Source organism: Erpetoichthys calabaricus, chromosome 18, assembly GCF_900747795.2.
Source record: "Erpetoichthys calabaricus chromosome 18, fErpCal1.3, whole genome shotgun sequence".
NCBI classification, from domain to species: domain Eukaryota; kingdom Metazoa; phylum Chordata; class Cladistia; order Polypteriformes; family Polypteridae; genus Erpetoichthys; species Erpetoichthys calabaricus.
Window position 1 is genome coordinate 83,920,767 of NC_041411.2, and position 15,721 is coordinate 83,936,487.

General features: G+C 45.4%; 2 protein-coding genes across 6 annotated transcripts in view; both read right to left on the bottom strand.

The window, feature by feature from the left end:
• adamts9 (ADAM metallopeptidase with thrombospondin type 1 motif, 9) overlaps window positions 1-15,721 on the bottom strand; it is a 512,150-nt gene that overhangs the window by 301,460 nt on the left and 194,969 nt on the right. The window lies entirely within an intron of this gene.
• magi1b (membrane associated guanylate kinase, WW and PDZ domain containing 1b) overlaps window positions 1-15,721 on the bottom strand; it is a 297,633-nt gene that overhangs the window by 39,981 nt on the left and 241,931 nt on the right. The gene's annotated exons all lie outside the window — the stretch shown is intronic.

Sequence of the window (15,721 nt, forward strand, 5' to 3'; positions counted from 1 at the left end):
GCCTGGAGGGCTGGCAAAAGGAAATCATAGACCTCAGCGGCCTCACAAATTGAATACTCGTCTAGAATCTCAACTATTACCCAAGGAGGAGGAGGAGGAGGAGAAGGAGGAGGAGGAGGAGAATTCCAAGAGACTTAACAGAAAATTAACAACAAGTGACATTATTCCTTTTAGTGAAACCATCTTCTAAATTTCTTTTCACCTATCAGCTCTGTCATTGTGGATACTGAGTAGCATCTCTGCGCGTCTCTCTCTCTCTCTCCGCTCTTGCGCTCTCGTTTACCGCTATCTCTCTCTCTCTCGCTCGCTCATTCGCGCTCTCTCTCCATAGCCCCCCCAGTTACTCACACGCTCACGCTCCCTCACTCACGCTCTCCCCAAACTCACCCGCCCTTCCTTTGCAGAGTGCGTTTTCAATCTCTCTCTCTCTCTCTCTCTCTCTCTCTCTCTGATGGAACAAACAAATAATTCACATTCTTTGAATAAATCATAACAGCGAGTATTAATACTGAGCCAGTGGGAAAGATGCTGCCGAAATATTAAGGCCACAAACTGCTCACGAGGAAGACTAACAGTAGAAAACGCAGCAATAACGCCGAGTCCACAACAAAGCTGGCTTCAGCGTGCATGTCTCGTGAAGAAATGAATTTCTGGAGTCTTCCATACACTTTTATTACCATCAATTATACATGAAGCGTCTGTTAGCATCGATTAGCTAGCCGGCACTTTTACCAAAATCAACTAAAAAAAACACAAGTGGACCGGAAATGTAAAATTTCTGATAAAATTATAGAAATGAAACATCACACAGTATCAGTCTTCATCATTAAATAAATGAGTGTGTTTACTTAGTACAAACTTTTATACTTTTAGTTATGAATTATTGGTATGTGGCAACAAATACAAATTCTCAAGAGCTGGTGGGTGAGGTGAGAATAGTTAGCGTCTGGGGTCATCAACAATGCAGTGGACTGTCAATATTATTATTATTCCTTATGTGGCCGAGGCCTTTAACCAAAGTGAGTTACAACATTTGAGACACAATTGGTTCCATTTGTTTTGTTTCTTTTTTTCCACTTGGATCACAGGCAGGTGAAATGACTTGCTCAGGGTCACACAGCGTCAGCAGTGGGATTTGAACCCACAACCCCAGGGTTTGATGACCAAAGTCTTAACCAGCATACCACACCAATGGCAGTATGGTGTAACTAATTTAAGAAAAGACACCATCAGCAGTAAAGACCACAATGAGAAGTGGCAGTAGTAGACATATCACTTGCACGTCTCACCAACATGCAACACTTTGCCATTTTCCAGCGCCATACAAATGTATATACATCATTTGTTTAATCAGATTGTCTTTATCTGTTACTGTAATTATTCGCTATGCTACCTGTCTAGGATAGGTTGATATCTACATAATCACTGTAGACCTCATCATTAACATTTGGTATGGGATTCGCCAAAGCAGTATTAATGTTTGTGATGCACCATCTGTTGAAATGACAAATACAATGCATTTTATTACTAAAACATTTTTTGGAATAATAGAGACAAATTTTGTTCTCTTTTTCGCAACCGGATGTATTCACTCACAGACACTTGCCCTTTTCTTAAGGTGGATTAGGTCTAACAAACAGACTGTCGAGGTGGTTTCGTTGGCTAATACAGAGCTACGCTGCTCTAACATCTTATTCAGGCACATTCTGACAGATGTCAAGGTTTCTGCTTCGACTCCTAAGCCTCTTGTCATTTCTTCCAGATTCCTCTGCCCCTCCTTTGGCACTTCCTTGCTCCTGTCTTCGGTGCAGTTCCCCCCAGTTTCCACTAGGTGTCCTCATGTACACAATGCACTCTCTGACAGAATTCTGCTTTTGAGAATCGTGAAGACTTGGGTTAGGCAGCAATGATGCGGGTTCGATCCTCACCACATCCTCCTCCCAATGTGTGACACTACTCTTTGTGAATATTATACAACTGTCATCACATAACTCTGAATGTGTAAAGCGCCTGGCTTGGGACTTTACCAGAGTATGGTGATACAAAGTGAAGGTTTGCACATTTGTTCTGACTGGTGCTATTGCTATGTATTAAAGGACTAAAAGGTGACTGACTTGAGCTTTAAATTAAAGAAAGCGCCTTTAGTGTCATAGGATCCTCACACTGCCACTGCCAAGCCCATAAAAGATTAAAGGATTTTGAACACCGCAGGCCCTAACTAAAGTTGGGCACACAACATGGCAGGGTCAAAGCTGAGACCAGCAGGTTACAAATCAGCTGCCTGTCATCAGAGGACCTCCATCATTTGCTACTGCGTATTGTTAAACACGCTCTTCTCAATGACCTGGGGGTACACTGGTTAGCACTGCTACCTCACGATTCCAAGTTCAAACCCCAGTCAGGTCTGCAGGTCTTCATGGAGTCCATTGGCATCTCAAAGGTCTGTCTGTGAATGTGGCTAACTGGCACTTGGGCCACCTGTGACCCTGAATGAAACACAGTGGGTCTAAGAACAGATGAACAGAGCGGCTAATGGAGGACTCTGCCTTTTCTGTATTTACTCAGATTCCATATTTTATCTGTTAGTGAGATATGGAGGAAACAGGAAATACAACAAAGGTGAGGAAGTCGAGTAGCTAGAGCTGCCAGAAGCATTTGGGTGATAGGCTTTAAAAATGAAATGCAGTTGGGCCATCAGTCCTTCTGAAAAGTGCAGATGCAGTCAGCGTGTCCGTGGAGTTTGCATTTCTGTGTATTTTTATTCCCTTCTCTTGACTTGATTAGCAACTCACTGGCGGGCCTGGCATGAGTGAGTGTGTTCACGGGTGGACTGGCGTCTCACCCAGTGCTGGCTCTTGCCTTATGGCTGGTACTGCTGGCTGTTGTAACTGATGGGGTTCAAACAGAAGGCCAGCTGAAGATGGAGTCAGCAGTGCTAACAGCAACACTGGAATTTAAATCGGCACTCAGTCTAAGGCCACTCCTGTGAAAGTTTGGGCTTCTTCCAGGTAATCTTTCTGTTTTCACAGGACTCTCGCGAATTTCTTCCATAGTTCCAAACTTCACAGTTTTTACCCAACTTGAGCTTCTGATTGTGAATCAGGGGAGGACGTCAACTGAAATTACCGAATGTTGAAATGGCGTCCAACCTTAAAGTGGCACAGAGCAGTGGTCTGTAACTTTTTTAGGGTGCAGTCTGTTTGGCCTGAAGGAGTCACTACCACAGGTGCCAGACGAAGGTAGAAATGCTTTTATGGTAACAACTTATTACCAGACTTTTACTTACAATTTCTAAAAAAAATAAATAAAATCTGCATTTTGTCAAGAGTTATTCTTCCTTTTTAATACTAGCAGGGGTACCCAGCATGGCCTGGGGTGGAATAAAGTGCAGGCAGAGTCACTAAATGAAGTGAGTGAGACACAGCCTGTGGCCTGGGCCTGCACAAAACACGTCCAAAATCGTTTACACGGTGCGGATTTCCATACTGGACAAACACACAACCCACAGTCAACTTTTTATGCAATTTTAGAGTACACGTTAAGGTGGTCTGGAAGGGGCTGGATGGATGGACTAGGCAGTGGTCACATCCCTAAGGTTCAGTCACACTGGTTCAGTGACACCTTTGTCCTCAGCTCCATTTTGTGTAAGATCAGCAAAATTAGAGTGAAGCACACCGAGACACAATCAGTCTGAGCAAAACATTTTGCTGCAGCTCTCGTCCTGAGCCCCTCTCAGCATCTGCAATGATTATTCATTGAGTAAATAATGGAAGTTGAAGCATGGGGCAAGCCATGAATGCTAAAGCTCAGGGGCGACTTGTGACTGTCCCACGTTACACGCATCCACTGAGATTTACAATTCAGGTAACGTGGTGAGGAGGAGGGAAAACATGACTGAAGGCCTAAGGCCTGGTCACTCGACTGTCTACCTGATAAAAAAAGAAAAAGCATCCTACCTAATCATCATCCCCAACACCTAGGAGTGCAAATGCTTGGGAGCCCCCTAAAAACGAACTCTTCATCACAAAGAAAAAGCATATTAATAACACAAGTGCCCAATTGCTGATCTGCCTTGCATTCTGCCAACAGCTGGTGATGCCGACGGATTTGTAGGCTGTGCATTTTATTTAAAATGATAATCTGTGTTGACAGGAATAAAAGCAGCACAAGATGACAAAACACCAATAGCAGGAGAAACGAGAACTGACACCTGTCAGATACAATAGGGCCGGCTGAATGACGGGCTGACAGGCAGGCAGACAGACAGACAGACAGACACAAGGCTGCTACGTGCGGAGGTGGGACATGCAGGAAGTGTTAAGAGGGAGCGGGCACAACACAAAACGCAAACCATGCATCTCAAAAGCAAGCCATGACATGTGTGACACTGACGCCTGGTGGCAGCGGAAACTGACACAAGCACATGGCGTGTTAACCAGAAAGCTCTCCAAAGCAGACAGAGAGACTTGGCGGCTGAGGTGTGGGGCCGAACCCCACAGGGCCGCTGGTCCGCTCTCCTCACAGCGTGTCACCTCACCTACTTGTGCAAACCTTGTGATGTTACTCATGGTGGACAAGACCTTTCAAATAAGCATTATGAAACCTGATCATGAGTAAGGAGTTTTGTATATAGTTTCACAAAACTGACCCTTCTTCTTTTCCTTTCAGCTGCTCCCGTTAGGGCTTGCCACAGCGGATCATCTTCTTCCGTATCTTCCTGTCCTCGTCATCTTGCTCTGTCACACCCATCTTATCACCTGCATGTCCTCCTCTCACCACCTTCTCTTAGGCCTTCCTCTTCTCCTTTCGCCTGGCACCTCTATCCTTAGCACCCTTCTCTCATTATACCCCTCATTTCTCCAAACCAACACCATCTCGCCTCTCGGACTTTGTCTCCCAACCGTCCCACCTGAGTTGACCCTCCAATGTCCTCATTTCTAATCCTGTCCATCCTCATCACACCCAATGCAAATCTTAACATCTTTAACTCTGCCACCTCCAGCTCCGTCTCCTACCCATATAACATAGCTGGTCTCGCTACCGTCCTGTTGTCCTGTTCCCTTTCACTCTTGTTGATATCCGTCTGTCACAATTCACTCCTGACACTCTTCTCCACCCACTCCACCCTGCCTGCACTCTCTTCTTCACCTCTCTTCCACAATCCCCGTTACTCTGTTCTGTTGATTCCAAGTATTTAAACTCCTCCACCTTTGCCAACTCTACTCCCTCCATCCTCACCATTCCTCTGACCTCCCTCTCATTTACACACATGTATTTTGTCGTGGTGGTTCTTCTGACCCTTCATTCCTCTCCTTTCTAGCCCCTAATTTGCAATTACAAAACTCAATAAAATTAGCTTGGGGGGTGGTGGGGAGGGGGTGGATTTCAAGTTTTTGAGTGCACCGTAGGGTATTTCGCTTTCTAAGGGTTAGTCCACTGCTGAAGCCTCCATCTTGTTCCTCTGTAGCCCTCTAATGTTGCTGCCACCATCCCAATCTGGCAAAGCGCCTTCCTTTCCATGCGGCTCTGCACCTCCTCATCTGCCTCGTAACGGTCACTTGGGGTCACTACTGGTCATTCATTTCAGGGTGGCAAGGAGCTGGTGTCTATCCTGACAGCACTAGGCACAAGGCAATCTCGGGGTCACAGGGGACACTGTACTGTCACCAGTTATACTAATAAGCAAGTCTTTAGGTTGTGGGTAGAATGTTCTTCTTCCTCTTCATCGTTTCCACCCTCTCTGTGGGGTTGATGTGCTCGATTGACCTTCTCCTCTAGATGTTCTTTTTAGTTTATTCATCCACCTCCTCCCTCTTCACTTTCTCTTTTGCCCACATGTTCATTGTCTCTCCTCAGCACATGGCTGTACCACTTCACCCTACTTTCCTGTACTTTGGTAGATATCACTCCCACTTCATTTGTACCTCTGATTGTCTTCATTTCAGATAAAAACCCATGCAGACATTGGGGAGAGCTTGGAAACTCCACTCCACATATCCAGCGACTGGGTTGAGTTTTGAAACCAGGACTCAATGAAGCTGCCATTTCCAAAGCAGCTCAGATCAGACGGGGGAAATGACTGAATGTCACTGCAGGTCACTTCATTCTCCACCTCTGACACCCTGTGTGGTTTTTAGCAAGGCAACTGCTCAGCCTGGAGTCAGTCACATTGCCCACCTCTCATTTCAGAGTTGTCGTGGATAAAATATTTTATTCTTAGGACCTGCAGAGTGTCACGGTGGGGGGCTAAAGCCCATCCTATCCTGTTTTGAATAAAAGTTAGTGAAGTCAGTATCAGCGAGAAGCACTTGCCAGAGGTGATGTGGAGCACTGTGGCCTGACCTTCTCACAGTGTAATACAATGCGGACGCCTCTGCTGCAGTGAAGCGCATTTGAAAATATCCACCAGTTAACAATTCAGGACACTCTTAGTAAAGCAGCAAAGGACTTCATGGTTAAACGTGACAAATGTGATGTTACTTCTTTAAAAAAAAAAAAAAAGAACGACCTACAGCTAAGTATTCGCTAATACAAGGCACAATAAAAATAACATGTCATCGGAGTCATAAGGTGCCTTGTCCTGTCTGCGCACTTGTTTAACCCTCATGACTGTATTCACATATACACCTTTGTTTCTCTTGCGGTCCTCTCCCCCCTGCTGGGATACCATTTCAGAAATATCAAATTATACGTTATAAATGACTCCTCGCAGATCACTTCTGCCCGCCGGATGTCCCAGAGACAGCTATTGGTTTTGTCCTCCTGTTCTGCCAGTTCCTACTCCAAACACGGGCCACACATTCTAATACTCTTAGAAGTGTTAGGCCTCGTTGTCTCTGTGTGCCAGGGGACATTCTTATGTGTATGCCAAACATCTCATTGCTTCTAGATGGGGGACACCCAGACCTCATTATAATGCAGAACTGTCTGTGTCCCATTTGTAATTTGATTCTTTTGGGGGTATCAGCTTCACAAATTAATGAAGTCCAGCATCTCCATTCATGACTGGGATTCTGATACTTCCAAACTTCAATCTTTTATGAACGCAAACTTTTGATGCGGGTGCAGTGGTCTGGTCAGCTGGCACTGCTGCAGTTCCTGGTGGTATGGCACAGGACATGGGACAAGGTGGTGGGGGAGGCAGGTGCCATTTAGGTTTATTTTACATGTTAACTGATTCTTGTTCTGGCCTGTTGATTTCCTTTTGAGTTTCTTAATAAAATTACATTTGTTTCTTTTGGAGTTGTCAACGGGGCACCTGGCTCTTATATTGACAATTACACGGGTACGGTGTGGTGTGGTGTGCCCAGGTCTTGCCTGAAACCTCAAACTTTAGCTCTTCTTGTTCTTCATGAGATCAGTGCTGTGCTGCTCCCTCACTTGCTGGTCCTGGTGGGCTCCATTTTGTTGTTGCTATCAATTGTGATGTAGTGGAGTGGTGAGGTGGTAGTGTTGGGGTGGGCACTGATCATGGGGTTTTACCTTATTGTAGTTCCTGTCATAATGGCTTGAATTCCCCTCTAAAGTTTTTGCTTTGTGTTTCCATAAAAAATTAAATCACAAAAAACAAAACATGTATGTGTCCACCTATCTATCACTTAACACACATATGCAGCTCAGAGGTACGGGGAGCACGGAGTGTCAGGCAGCAACCAAACACCAGTCAGGCCACGGTGCACATGGAGCACGCACACCAAATCAGCTCACAGGTTTTGCCGATTTTCTTTTATTTCCTAAAACAATGATCTCCTTTCTTCCTCCAACATAAACTCCTATCTTACACAACCCCTCACTTCATTTGATGTCACCTTTCCATATTTCTTCATATCATCTGTCAATCCAGAAGTGTTTCTTTCCTTGCAGACGTGCTGAATTTGTAATGAATGAATGAGTAATTTTAATAGTTTCTACCATTTGTGCCTTCAACTGTAAAACCATTTCTTATTGTAATGTCTCCCTGTGGTTACTATTTTTATTATTATGTGTGACAAAAGATCTGGTTAACAAAAAAATAAATAAAATAAAGTATCAGGCATTGCGATCTGTGAGCCAGCAAATGCAGAAAACATACAAAGGTGTGAGGGCTCCTGGTTTGCATATTCACAAACATAAAGACAAAAACACGCAATCTGATCAGGAAAAGGCCTACCGGCCATTTTACATGTCAAACCCTCTCCAGTCTGTTAACTGGCACAATACAACGGTGTGGTCACAAGTGTCACCTAAATAGCATCAATGGAGATGGAGATGACTGGCTGCTTTGGTCTCCAGATCAGAAATGAAAGAGAAAGGCGGGTGCAGTGAACTCCTGATGTTTATACCCTGACTGGCATCACTGGAGACCGCTGGCTGGTTGACGTCTCTGAGATGGCAGAACTCTGAGAACTTGTACTCAAAATACCAAGTCAGCTTAACAATGCCCATTTTAGTCATGATGGCAGTGAGAGTGTTGTGTGGCGCTCTGCAGTTTGTACTGTGTAGAACTAGCTCTGTCATCCTTGTCCTCTGTTACCAGTTGTCCACAGTTGGCCAAAATGCTGCTGGGCCTCAGAAGTTTAACTTTCAAAATCTGCACCCAAAGGAGTTTTTTTTTTTTTTTTTTAAATTTCTTCACCACATAAATGGCAGATTTTACACTTCGAATTTCCATGATTTTGTGTGCGTTTGTGCCCTACGATGGATTGGCCCCCTTCCCGAGGTCGGCTGCTTGCTTGGTTCCTGTCTTGCACCTACCTGCACTGCCTGGATAGGCTATGGCCACTCTAGAGTGAGGTGAAGCAGGTCTGGTAAAGTGAAGATCAGGAGTAAAGTAGCCACCACTACTGCTCCTCCCGGTTCTCCCGGTGTTCGCTGTTGTCCCCCTATATCCTAAAGACGTGTGCGTGACATCGGCCGGTTACTGCATGAGTGTGCCTTGTAATGCGCCATTACATGCCCATGGGGTTAGGCTTCAGCTCCTCACAACTCTAGAATTGAATTACACAGGTTTGGAAAATGGGTCGATCTACAAAAACAGTAATAACGAGAAGAAAGAGCAGCAGCAGGAATGCAGAATGAATTTTGCCACAAGTTGCCCATGTTGTCATTTAATTTATTTAAAGTCACAGCAGGACTATAAGCAAGTTTGCTGGCTGAGAATGTTGCAGAGATTCAGTTTGGCATGAAATGTGCACAGCTGCTGATAGTTTCTGTTCTTACCAAGAAGCTGCCTGATGATGAATACGCACACAGGTGTAAACAGCAACTACCCTCATGTTGTTTGCACCCTCTGCCATTCAGTGTTAATTAGCAGCTAAACTTTTCACGATAATTAACAATTCTGGTTAAAAAAAAACATCTAATGAGACAAAAAAGCTACAAAGAGACTTCTAAACTTTGAGAAAGAGCAAAACACACACAGCAGCTTGCTGACTAAAATCAGACATGAGCTGTGGGACTGAAATCAACCGCTAATTAACTGAGCAAGTGAAGAGACCTCAGGGGACAAAAGATGAGCGGGCCACCGCTCAGGTCAGAGGTCCAGACTTCATCATAATGCACAATGAAGGCCAAGGACACAAGACATCAGAAGGAAACGGAAGGAGATGTGAGGGTCCCTGGGGTGTCATTGGCAGAGTCTGAGTAAGTGCTGCCCAATTGGTGCTGGGTGTCTGGACGAGAGGTGAAGATGCCTATAAATGCCAGGGTATTCCTTTGCTGGAGTGAAGACGGTGTTCCTTCAGCGCACCTTTTTCGGCTCAGAGAATTAAGGAGGCACCTCCTGTGCACCTTCATGACCAGGCCTAGCGGGACCAGCAGCAGGGGCACTTTGTGCTAAGTTACAGTGGCTGCTGCTTGATCTTTTTAACAATCAAATGATCAGAAATAAGATTACCCTGAAAACTGTCTAGTTTTGTGCTTTGTGAAAATACTAACACCATTGTATGTTCTTGTTGAGATCACTGCTCGGTTTATTTCTAAAAGGCTCCTACTGAGCTCAGAGTTTCTGTTGAGAGTCCAAGACGAATGATGAGGTTTTAATCAGGACCTGCCAGTCAACAAACATTCATACGTCACAAGTGACCTGCAGGCAAGTCACTTAGCCAAAGACGAGCATGGCACCAGCATCTCAAAAGCAATACTGAAGGACATCAACCTTTAGGGGAGATCAAAACCTCATGCAGCCGACTGCTTTTAAAATCAAAAAGAGGCCAACAACATCCACCAATGCAGAAAGCAATAAGTTTACAAAGCGAATGTGCAGCCACTGCGGCCTTTCGGGACTCGGCTCACTCACCTCACTGGCAGGTGTAGGCCTACCTGTCTGGCAACCATTCAAATGCATGCAACTCAAACGGAAATCCCAGTTTGCAATGGGAAGACCCAGCATACTTGAGGAAGACATAAAGCATTCAGACAGAGCCTAATTAAGTCTGTCCATCCCGTGCTGACATCAGATTAATGCCTTGCCAGTTGCTATGGTGAAGAACACCACAGGTCAGTCTGAAATATGTCCAAGCAGCAGACTCTAAATGGAACCAATTAACAGGAAGATTATCACATGCGCTGGGTGTATACAGACCCTCACGAAAAAAAACACCTCCGACAGGCCAGCCCATCTGTCAAGGCAGAGCGAAATAAAGACACGTTCCAAAACAACTAGAGCAGGCCTTTTAACAGGAGACAGAATACAGGACAACTGTAACTGTCTGACATGTTCATTCACAAGCAGCTCAGGTATTAATGACACCATAATGTAAGGAAAACACGGGTCACTGGACAGGAGTTCTCGCCCTTCAAAGCTTCACTCGCATACAGCAGTTGACAGGAGCGTAGACCCTGCCATTGACCAAGAAGTGGGACGTGATGAGCCCATTTAGTGACCACAGCTGCCTTTAGACCTCTCATCTCTAAAAACCCCTAGTAACTGCAGACCCCCATAAACACAAGTCTCTCAATCGAAGCTCTCCCTCCCAATGACTGCTGTACCCCACAGCCACAGCTCTGTCATTAACTATGGAGTTCAAAGCTATTGGCCACACAATGGCTGCAGGGCGTTCAAATCATTTCACCATCACCTTAGCACGAGTCCTCCAGATCACTCTTGGTGTTTCTGGGCACCTTTTGTGCAAGATCCTTTCTATTCATATCACCACTACCTCCAATCACATTTGCTTCAGCCTTCCTCCGGTTCTCATTCCTTCCACCTTTATCTTGGTACAGAAGTCTTCACCCCTCATGCCCAAACCATCTTAGTCTGTTTCTCCTGAGCTCTCCACACCACATTTCTGTCAGCTCAGCGTTCATCTTCGTCTCACTCCATAACCCTTCTACATCCACCTGGTCCATCTCACCCCAGCTTTCATTCAGTGTCTTTGTGTTTGTCAGCCAAGTGTCACTTCCATAGAGTCTACTACTCATCAAAGACCCCTCTACTAAGCATGAGAGGGGTGCACCTCCTGGATGTTGGCCAAGCAGCCTTCATGTTCAGGAAATCACAGATACTTGCCACGTGCAGAGCGTGTACTGAGTTTGGACCCAACAGCACTGATCCCCCACAACAAGTGACGTCTGCGCGGATTAAAATTGACTGGTGTCTTGACAATCGGCCCTCAATGAATCAGATCTTGTGTTGTCAAGGGCCTGTCCCAGTAACCCCCTGGAGAAAAAGCAGCCAACAACTCTAAATAAGACAAGGCTGAGTGATGTGAGTTGCTACACAGGGGCTAATTTGGAATCCCCCACTAAACCTGACCTGCACAACCCTGAGGATTTGGGAAGAACACCGAGCGTGGGGTTCAAACCCAGGACACTGGAAAGTGCAGCAGCGCCAAAGACCGTTTCACACAGCAGCCAAATTCAAGTAATTGGTGCGGATTTGTTTGCTTTGGTCGAATCCAAAGTCAAACTGCATGCGCCTATATCAAGAGCCTAAAGAACTTCAGTAGAAGGACTGGGGTCACCTTGTGTCTTAAATGTCCTCATCACTGCTAGACACCCTAGAAAATCAGACTTATTTCAAGTTTCTAGCCATTATCTACAATTACAAAAGAATGAAATGTCAAAGAAAATTAATTTTGCCTTAACTTTCGTCTTGAGCGAGTTTAATTTTTTTCACCTCCCTTCATACTTTCCAATTGACCAAGGAAACCATGGGAACGGTTACTGAGCAGTCCAGCCGAGGCTTTCTGGGGAAAGCTAATTGGTATAAACATTGGTGATGACATATCAAGAAGAAGCCTGTTGGTGTACAGAGATGTGGAGGAAAATATCCTCATTAACCAAAGGTTATCCAGGGAGACATAGACAACAGAAACGAAAATTCAAAATCAGGGCATCCCAGCATTCATCAGGCCCCATGCCAATGGCCCGATATGTGCTACAAGCCCTTAATGGATACTGAATGCATTTAAAAACATTTCTACCAAAGTAACATACAAGTCAAACAGCACAGCAACAAAGCATACGCTAAGCTCAGTATGTACGAATCGCATGCACTGATAAATGAAGTCAGGCCGACGTCAGACTACACAACTTCAAGTCGGAGGGTACATCACACTTCAAAACAGTCTCTGGATCTCAGTGCCTGGAGGACATGACCAAGGATTGCTAGCAGTGACAGATTTCACAAATCCCTAAAGATGTTTCAGCACAGTTTCAGATCTCCCAAGTATCACAAGATGGCCTCGTTTTTTTAGAGCTAATTAATGTGCTGAATGGCAGTGCTGGTGGCTGTATGAACATTTTTAGAACGTTAGAGCCATTGTGACAAGAGCAGGCCATTCAGTCCATAAAGCTCGTCCATCCTGTTTACCAAGATTCTCCAAAAGAACATCAAGTTAAGATCTGACGGTCCCTGAAGTCCTCCTCTCTACCACAGCACTTGGTAACTTGTTCCACATGTCTGCAGTTCTTTGAGCAAATCCTAAGACACATTTGTGTGAGATGTGCTCTGAGCAAGTCTCCAACTCTGTCCCAGTGTTCTTAGTGGAAAACGCATTTTAAAGTAAACACCGGGGCCATCTGCAGTGCACTATGGTGGAGTCGCCGACTGCTCACAGCTTCTTAAGAAAACGAGGGCTACAACTGAAAAGCACCCGAGTGGGGCATACTGACAACTTGTCCTACAGCTGTCACCGTGAAATGCAAACAGGCTGCCGTGACAGTGACGGGGAGCTGCTCCACCATCTTTACAATGCCAGGGAGTGGCATCAACAAGTGCGATTGTGTTTACACGCACACTGGTAACTGGGAGAAGGTGAACAATCCAGTGAAGGCAGAATCCTGTGCTTCTTAACAATCCACGATTACATGTGCACGCCATCTTCTGGGATTCTCTGACGTTATTGAACTGTGCAAAAAAGAGTTCAACGTCATCATGGGCCACCATAAGTCCGAAAATAAGCGTGACACCTGTGATCATTTGCTTGTTTAGTCACACTGACGCTTTACTCACAGATTTCTGCTGGGCTGTGTGACTGAGCCCTGCCAAGGACCGCCATACCAGTGCATGTGCTTTTTGCCTTACACCCAAGAGCTGTTGTGATAACAGTAACACTGCAGACAAATATGACATCAGGTTACTCGTTACTTCATTACGTGTCACTCCAGCCCTGCTCTTGTGATTGTGCTGCCATGTTTAGCACTGAGCCGAGTGATTTCTTAAAATACTGAGACAGAGAATTTCAGCCAGGAGAAGAAACAATGGGGATGCCCAAGGATTTGCCTTAGGAAGTTTGTCTTTTGGATGCTTCTACCTGTGGCCACTTAAAGTGAGAGTGAAACTAAGCAGGAGAAGAGAGTGCAACGGACACAAGCAGACAACAAAATCTTTAGCTGTGACCCGGTTAAGGGTTTACTTGGCCACATACAATATAATCCAAGTTATCTTCAGGGTGTGCGGGTACAGAGCGCTGTGAACGATCATCAGTTAAATTACAAGCACAGAAGATACCGATTACAGAATTGACTTGTTAAAAGACACAGAGAACACGGTAGAGTCTGATTAAGCATAAATGGAAACCAACAACATCTGTCCATTAATTCACTGGATCATTCATGAAGAGACGTTCCTCTGTGATCCAGAACACAGGTTTACATGGCTTTCTGGGTTATTGAGGCGCATGGAAACGCGCCAAATCTTACTGTGTTAAGTGCATCAGACATAGTGCTGAAAAGAACCTGGGAAAGGGACCTGCAGCTCCTTGACTATGTCAGCCTCAAGTTGTGTGGTCCTTGAGAGCGCACACAGGTGCTTTGCCATGTTGTTTTCCCAGACTACTAGCACCCCTTGTCCACTTCTTAAACCAGGGCAGAGCTTTCTAGTAAACTGGAGACCAGATGAGAAGCATGTGAGAGCTCAATAACATCAAACTCTTTAGTCAGTACCCATAATGCAACTGGGCACTGCTATTGACACCATGTGACTTTTGTAGATGGGGAGGACCAAACCTTAGGATTTGCACTTCCACTTCAAGGCACTCTGGCTAACAGCAGGCAGTCGGTGTAGGCGAGCCGTTTATCTAAAGGCCTGAGCTTTGCTTTCTGACCTGGCTGGTACTCAGCTCTGCTACAACCACTGCATATTCCAGCACCGTGTGGAGTGCTGACTCAAATCCCGGCAGTGCCAGAAGGAATGCTACTCCGCTGGGCCCTCGAGCGAGACCCTTAACCTGCAATTGTACCAGGGGTGCTGCGCAAATTGCTGACCCTGCCCTCGGACCCCAAGCTTCTCTGTGTGTCTTTGGAGAGAAACTTGGGGTGTGCGAAAAGTGATACATTTCTAATGCAATAAATGATAAATGGCAAATAAAGTGAAATATTATTATTATGTACATGAATGTCTCAATACAAGGAAATGTGCCATCTTTGTACGGGCATCCCAAAATGTCCCTGGGATTAATTCTTTTCTATGAATTTTCTGATGCTGATAGTCTCTGTGCTCTACACAGTACGCTTTGATTGTTTGAGAGCCGAGTAGTGATACTCTTCCTTTCATTTTAACAAGGACAAAGGACTTGGAGTGAGGTGCTCTATAAAGACTTGTGCACTCAAATTCGGCACACTGGGGATTTCTGGGGAGAATCTAAAAGCAAAACGTCAGGGGCTGCAGGCTTGGCCAAGAAGAAGCAAACGATAAATGGCAGGAGGCGCTTTTCAGACAGAATGACCTTTTCGTGACAGTTTTCCAATCATCACAGCCTGGGGTTTCCATTTCTCTAAATAGAATAAATTCAGTCTAAAAATATTACTGGTGATGCACTCAAGAAAAAAGAAACCTGGGGGGACCTCTGCCTTCAGACCGTAAAACAAAATATCAAAAATTGCCAACAATCTAAGGATGAGTCAAGCGCTTCAGGAGTCGAGCCGAGGAGCAGACCGTGCTGGTAAGGTGGTGTGCAAATGGAAAGCGCAAGGCTGACCTGACCCCTTGGCAGCAAGGCCCCCTAGTGGCTACAGTGTGCAAATGGAAAGTACCTGGCTGACAGTTCACTTTCTCAGCAGTGTGGCCCCCTGGTGGCTAACATGTGCAGCTGTGAAGGACAAGGCCGACCATTCCATCTCCAGCAGTGTCATCTCCTAGCTGCTGAAATAAATGACTGTGAAGCATACGGCTGACAGTTTGGTCTGTAATTACTAACCGCTGTCTAGCTCGATTTTTTTCATAGATGGAAGACCTCCTGGCATCCAGTCATTCACGCACTGGTCAGACAGGGTCGTGGAGTGTCATGGAAGCTGGATG